At 45.6% G+C, this 7,500-nt stretch overlaps 1 protein-coding gene across 2 annotated transcripts in view; it reads right to left on the bottom strand.

Moving 5' to 3' along the window:
- LOC119580955 (death-associated protein kinase 1-like) overlaps positions 1–7,500 on the bottom strand; it is a 79,485-nt gene that overhangs the window by 44,377 nt on the left and 27,608 nt on the right. The gene's annotated exons all lie outside the window — the stretch shown is intronic.

Genomic DNA, 7,500 nt, shown 5'->3' with positions numbered 1-7,500 from the left:
CCTCTCCCTTTCCCCTAACCCATCCCTTATTCCCCCGTCAGTCCCGTCCTTTCCCTTCCGTTTCCCTTCCAAATCTCCCTTTTCCCTTCAACCCCCCCCTCCCCACCCTTTTCCCCTCCCTTCCCTTCCCTTCCCTTCCCCTTCCCCTTCCCTTCCCCTTCCCCTCCTACCTTCCTAATTACCTTCCTAGGATAGTCGTGTAAATAACAAATGCCGGTCTAACTACTACAGTGCAGTGTACTTGCCTCAAAGGATGATGATGATGATGATGATGATAGTGATGATAGTGATGATGATAATGATGATGATAATGATGATAATGATGATGATAATGATGATAATGATGATAATGATGATAATGATGATAATGATGATAATGATGATAATGATGATAATGATGATAATGATGATAATGATGATAATGATGAAATGAGATGAGATGCGATGAGATGTTGATGATGTGTGATAGTGTGTGAGATGAGATGAGATGTATGATGTTTGTAGTAATGATGATGATAATGATAATGATGACGGTGATAATAATGATAATGATGATAATGGTAATAATGATAAAGATGATGATGATGATAACAATACTAACCATAATAATAATAATGTTAATAGCAAGCGAGGGGGCGAGCGCGTTAGTGTGTGCTAGTGTTAGTGAGTGAGTGAGTGTGAGTGTGAGTGTGAGTGTGAGTGTGAGTGTGAGTGTGTGTGTGGTGTGTGTGTGTGTGTGTGTGTGGTGTGGTGTGTGTGTGAGTGGTGAGTGTAGTGAGTGGTGGTGGTGTGTGTGTTGTGTGTGTGTGTGTGGTTTGTGTGTGTGTTTGTGTGTGGGTGGTGTGTGAGTGTGAGTGTGAGAGTGAGTGAGAGTGAGAGGTGGAGTGTGAGTGTGAGTGTGGTGTGAGTGTGGTGTGGTGTGGGTGTGCGTGTGTGTGGTGGTGTGTGTGTGCGTGTGCGTGTGGCGGTGCGTGTGCGTGTGCGTGTGCGTGTACGTTAGTGCGTGTGCGTGTGCTTTCTAATGTCCTTTACCTGATTACTTCAGTGCGTGTCATGGCATGTAATCTAGTCGTGTACTGAGCTGTACTGATGAGTGTTCAGTCTGGTGTCTTTCTTAATGCGTAATTACAGCAAAAGTCGAACTAACGAGACAGGAATATAATCTAGAAATTAGTGCCTACTATATCTCATCATCAAAATGAAGTGACTTCAAGTCTGTTTTCATTTTATGCGTAATATAAGCATAAGTACGATGACGACAACGAAATACAATATCAGAATTATATTATATCATATCATTCATCTTCACATCACCATAATCGCATTATCATATCACATTATCATCACATCACTCATCATCATCATATCATCATATCACATTCATCATACATCACCATCATCATCATCATCATCATCATCATCAACTCTCAATAACATTATCACTATTATTACTATTATCATCAGTATTACTACAAGAGTTGTTATTATAACCATCATTATCATTACGTTATTATCAACAGCAGTAGTAGCAGTAATATCAATAGGACAAGTCACCACCAACACCACCATACCACAATGCTACCAGTGACCACACCGCCAGCCCTGATCATCGCCATCAAAGTCGAAAATGACGATGGTCGTCTAAATTCGCCGATCTTTATTCATTTTACTCTCCTCCCCCCCTTCCTTATTGCGCTCTCTCTCTATCCCCCTTTTTAAACATGCTCTTCCTCGCCCTTAATTTTCCTCCTGACACTTCTCCTCCTCTCGCCTCCCTTTGATCTCGAGCTCTAACCCCCCCCCCCCCCCCCCCTCCCCCTCCGGCACGGGAATTGGCTCCGACACTCCATCCCTCCCCCACCCCACCCCACCCCCGTGCCACTACAATATGCAGTATCAATATCCCAGGTCGAGCCTCTCTTACAAATGTCAACAGCAATCTGGAGATATCGGAGGGATGGGAGGGAGGCGGAGGGATGGGAGGGATGGGAGGGATGGGAGGGAGGCGGAGGGAGGCGGAGGGATGGGAGGGAGGGCGAGGGATGGAGCGAGGGATGGAGCGAGGGATGGGAGGGAGGAGGAGAAGGTGGAGGGACGAGAGAAGTGGCAGGGGAGGAGGGGGGGAGGCGAGGGAAGGGGATGTGCGGACAAGGAGCGTAGGGACGAGGAGGGAAGGCGGGACACATGCGATGGGGAGGATGGAAACGAGGGGAGGAAGAGGAGATAATGGAGACGATGAAAGGGAAGGCGGGAATGGGAGAGAAGGTAGGGAGGCATGAGAGAGAGCGATGGGGGGAGGGAGGGAGGGAGAAGGCAAGGATGGGAAGAGAAGAGCGACGGGAGGAAGAGCGACGGGAGGAGAAGAGCGAAGGGAGGAAGAGAGGAGCGAAGGGGGAGGAGGGAAAGGATGGAGGGGGAATGGGTGAAGGAAAGGGAAAGGAATGGAACAAGGAGAACGGAGGACAGGAGGGAAGGCGGACAGAGGGAGGATGGGAAAGAGGAGGAGGAAGAGGGAATGGAGAAGAGAGAGAAGGGCGAATGGGAGAGAAGGAGGAGGAGAGAGAGAAGCGAATGGAGGGAGAGAGAGAAGGAGAAGTAGGAGAGGAAGAGAGAGGAACGGGAGAGAAGAGAGCGAAGGGAGGAGAAGAGCGAAGGAGGAGGGAAGAGGAGAAAGGAGGAGGAGAGGATATGAAGAGAAAGAGAGGAAAAAAGAAAGGAAGGAGAGAGGGAAGGATACAAAAGGAAAGTGGAGAGAAGGAGAGAGATGGGGAATGAAGAAAGAGAGAGAAGGGGAATGGAGAAAAGAGATAGGGAATGGAGAGAGAGAGAGAGAGAGAGAGAGAGAGAGAGGAGGAGAGAGAGGAGAGAGGAGAGAGGGAGGAGAGAGAGAGGAGAGAGGAGAGAGGAGAGAAGAGTGAGGAGAGAGAGAGAGAGAGGGAATGGAGGAGAGAGAGAAGGCGAATAGAGAAAGAGAGAGAAGTGGAATGAAAAAAAAAGAAGATGGCGAACGGAGAAAGAGAGAGACGTGGAATGGAGATATGGGAATGAAAGACACTACAAAAACTAGGAAGGGAGGCGAGGCGAACGAGAAGCGTAATACGAAACAGAAGCGCTACTGATTCCAACTGTGTTCCAGCGCCGTTCCAGCTGCATTCCACTCGAGTTCACACTGCGTTCCGGACCTCCTCCCTCCCTCTCTCTCTCTGGTCGCACTGTTCGTCGTATTCCAATCGCATTACAGCGGTATTTCATCAACTTCGCGTCATGGGTATTGAAACTGTACTGTACTCAGCTTTAAAGAATCAATTTCCCATCAAAGCAACTTTATTCATCTCCACAATATACCCTGCATGTATCAAAAAAAAAAAAAACCTACCTACCTCCCAGTGCATTCGAGCTGCATTCACAACGAAATACATTTATTCCCACCCCAATTTTTTTTTCTCCTATAACTTTACTGTATTCCAAAGTCAGGCTGTATTTCAACCGCACTCCCAATCGAGCTCGACGCCATTGCAAGTGGGCTTCAAATGCACTTACGGTCTAAGGAGGAAACTAATTGGCATTCACCGGCATTAAAATGATTATCGAAATACTGAACACAAGAGAAAAAAAAGACCATTTGTTTAATAAATTCCTTTTTTTTTTCTTCTTCTAATTATACATTTTACAACGTTAATTTATTCTGGTGATAATATGCCGTCTGCATTGCATTCATAATCAACAAAGAGCTTGACAAATATAAAAATATAAGCTAAGATTCCCTGCTTGATATATGCAATATCAAACATATTAATAAATCTAGCAATGCATGAATACATAAACAAACAAACTGTATATGTCGATATCTATCTATCTATCTATCTATCTATCTATCTATCTATCTATCTATCTATCTATCTATCTATCTATCTATCTATCTATCTATCTATCTATCTATATATCTACCTACCTACCTATCTACCTATCTATCTATATACCCATCTATCTATATATCCATCTATCTATATATCCATCTATGTATGATGTATGTATGTATGTATGTATGTGTGTGTGTGTGTGTGTGTGTGTGTGTGTGTGTGTGTGTGTGTGTGTGTGTGTGTGTGTGTGTGTGTGTGTGTGTGTGTGTGTGTGTGTGTGTGTGTGTGTATATATATATATATATATATATATATATATATATATATATATATATATATATGCATGTGTGTTTGTGTGTGCGTCCGTATGTGTATATGTAAATCCAAACAGTTTATAACAAATAAATAAAACCTCTCCTCGGCCACAAGCATAATACGCTGGCCACCTTAACCTCGTCCACCGCGGCCGCATTGACCCAACATGACCTGCGTTGCGTAATGTGGTGACGTCATTCCCGCAACGCAACCGGGGCTTCATCGATATGCCACCCAACTAAAATGGTCCTTTTTTTTCCAACGTGCGGGCGGGAGTAACTCCGTGCCAGTCAGCATTTCCGCGCGCGGGAGTAACTCCTTCGAAACGGTCGTCTTACATGATGGGAAAAAAAATGCAAACACAAAAGTCCGGAGGCGGGGAGATCCACCATCTTGCATCGACATCCGGGCAAAAGCCGTATTAATCATCAATATACTGGGCCTCAAAATAGCGGTCAATACTGATAGACGCGCTGCACCTCAACAGCAACGCGGCGACAGTTCACCACACCCACTCCTCTTCCCCCCTTCTCCCTCTCCGTCCCCCTCTCCCTCTTCTCCCTCTCCGTCCCCTTCTCCATCTTCTCCCTCTCCGTCCCCTTCTCCATCTCCGTCCCCTTCTCCCTCTCCTCCTTCCCATTCCCCTTCCCCTTCCTCCTTCCTCCTTCCTTATCCTCCTCCCCCTCTCCTCCTCCCCTTCCCTCTCTCCACCCCCAATTCTCCCTTCCGGCTTTCCGTCCCTCTGTTCCTGTCCCTCTCTTACCCATTTTTCTAATTAAATCTTCATTTGTTTTTTCTGCTTTTACTTTCACGCCTTTCGTTATTCAGTCCGGCTTCGCCTTCCCTTTCTCTTCTACTTTCTTTTTCTTATTACCTTTTCCCAACTTACATCCGTATTTTTCGCTGCCCCGACATTATGATTATTGCTTGCTCTCGCTCTTACTCTCTCTCTCTCTGTCTTTCCCTTTCCCTCTCCCTCTCCCTCTCACTCTCCCTCTTCCTCTTCCCCTTCCTCTCCCTTTCCCTTTCCCTCTCCCTTTCCTCTCCCTTCCTCTCCCTTTCCTCTCCCTCCCCTCTGTTCATTTTCTTTTTGTCATTCCAAACATTTCGTCCATGCGCCTCTTCTCCCTTCGTTTCATCCTCTCTCTCTCTCTATAATCCTCTTACCCGATCCTTTTATTCGCCTGCCACCCCTTTATCCGAGTTTCCTTTTTATTTTCCCTTCCTTTCTTCTGCTTTTGACTTTTCTCCTTCTAAATCTTTCTCTCATTCTTCTCCGCACTCGATTTCATATTCATATTCATCATCATCACCGCCACCTTAACCACATCTTTTTCACAATTATTTCCTACAATTATCAGACTTTTTTCCCATTCATGTCGCTATCAATTTTGTTTTATTCATCGACACCATGTTATCGTTTCATCTTTTTGACAATTATATCCTACAACAAAGACACATATTTTTTTTATTCATACCACTATCAACTTTGTTTTATTCATCGACATCTTGTTATTGTTTTCATTTTCATTTTAATCATTTTCGTCGCTCTGCATTCCTCCCACGCAACCTGCAAGTGCCATGGCAACCAAAGTCACGCGAATTGTGGGTCACGCGTGTTGACTTTATTTCACTGAACGGATCTATTCTTTTCATCGGATTTTTTTTAATTTATTCTGTTCGTATGCATCTACACATTGTTTCTCTGCTTCCTCTACGTGCTCCCTCCTTCCTTCCTTTCCTCCTCACACATTCTCTTCTTCCCTCCTTCTCCTCTCATTCCATCCCATGAGAAGGATCGTCCATATAATTAAGTTCCGTCTGCACCTCTGCATTATCTCAATCCTTTCCTTTCCCCTTCCCTCTCCCCTTTCCATTCCTCTTCTCCCTCACTTCTTTAACACCTCCTTCTTTCCTTCTTCCTTTTCCCTCTCCCCTTTTCGCTACCCTTTCTCCGCTCTTCCCCTTTCCCTCTCCCCGCCCAGCGGAAAACGGAACCTGCAACTCAGCGGCTCGCCCCCATACACCGCCGCCGCGTGACAGGCCGGCGTCAGTGCACCTGGCTGGCCCGTTTACCGTACTGAGCGTATTTACACCGCGTCCGGAACTTAATAACAGACTCTGGCTCTGGGCCTATCGCGGGCCATTCAACTTTTTCTCTGCCGTTTCTAAAACAATATCACGCACTCGGACCCGTCGACACGGAAATGATTCTTGGTACATACACTGAACTATCATAACATTCTTTAATGCACTGGACACATTTGTGGAAAAGACTAAGGGAAAATTCAAGCTGCATCTACCAGTCAGTCTGTCTGTCTGTCTGTCTCTCCTTCTCCCTCTTCGTCCCCTTCTCCCTCTCGTCCCCTTCTCCCTCTTCTCCCTCTCCGTATGTGTGTGTGTGTGCTCCCGTGCCGGTGTGTGTGTGTGTGTGTGTGTGTGTGTGTGTGTGTGTGTGTGTGTGTGTGTGTGTGTGTGTGTGTGTGTGTGTGTGTGTGTGTGTGTGTGTGTGCGCGCGCGTACGTGCATGTGTGCGTGTGTGCCTTTACACTCGTGTGTTTGCGCTTGTGCTTCGGTGTATGTGCGCGGTCCCTTCATCTCCCTTCGTTATTCCATATATATATATATATATATATATATATATATATATATATATATATATATATATATATATATATATATATATATATACTTACTGTAAAGTATATTGACGTTTGAATCAGTTCTCGGATGAAAAAAGTTACAAAAAATACTGATACACAGAACAAAAAGGGCACCTAAATACCCCACCCCCCACACAACGCGGTCACAAAAGGTCTATGAAGCCCCCACTGCGTATTCCTCCAATCAAAGTCCCTTAAATATAAAGCAGCGCCCTGCATCGCGATGAGCTGAACTTTAAAGGTCGCCAATCCCCGCACGCGCCGCCCCGGAATGCCAGCGGGCCAACCGAGACCGCGCCGAAATTATTGGCGGGCGGGCGGGGGGGGGGGGGGTGCTCTCAATCCGCCCAATTCGCGATGACGGAGAGAAAGGGAAGAGCAGAGAGGAGAAGAAAAGGCAACAAGCGAGGAAGGTCACTTACCGTAGACATCCACGCATCGTATTAACGGTTATCGGTTAACGGGTAACTTACCTGAAAAGACGGAGGAATAGGGTAAATTAGTTAAATGTTGGGAATAATAAGTTCGTTAGGAAAATATACTTTTTAAGACTCCAAAAACTGACTTGTAAACAAAAGAGTCTTAATACACGTTCTCATGCACATGTTATTTTGCCTCTCTTTCAACTGCAGAAACTGACGTGTAATAAAACATGTTTTGCA

The sequence above is a fragment of the Penaeus monodon genome, chromosome 1 (genome assembly GCF_015228065.2).
Source record: "Penaeus monodon isolate SGIC_2016 chromosome 1, NSTDA_Pmon_1, whole genome shotgun sequence".
NCBI lineage: Eukaryota > Metazoa > Arthropoda > Malacostraca > Decapoda > Penaeidae > Penaeus > Penaeus monodon.
Note: the sequence above shows the minus strand (reverse complement) of the source record. Positions and strands in the feature narration are given on the sequence as shown.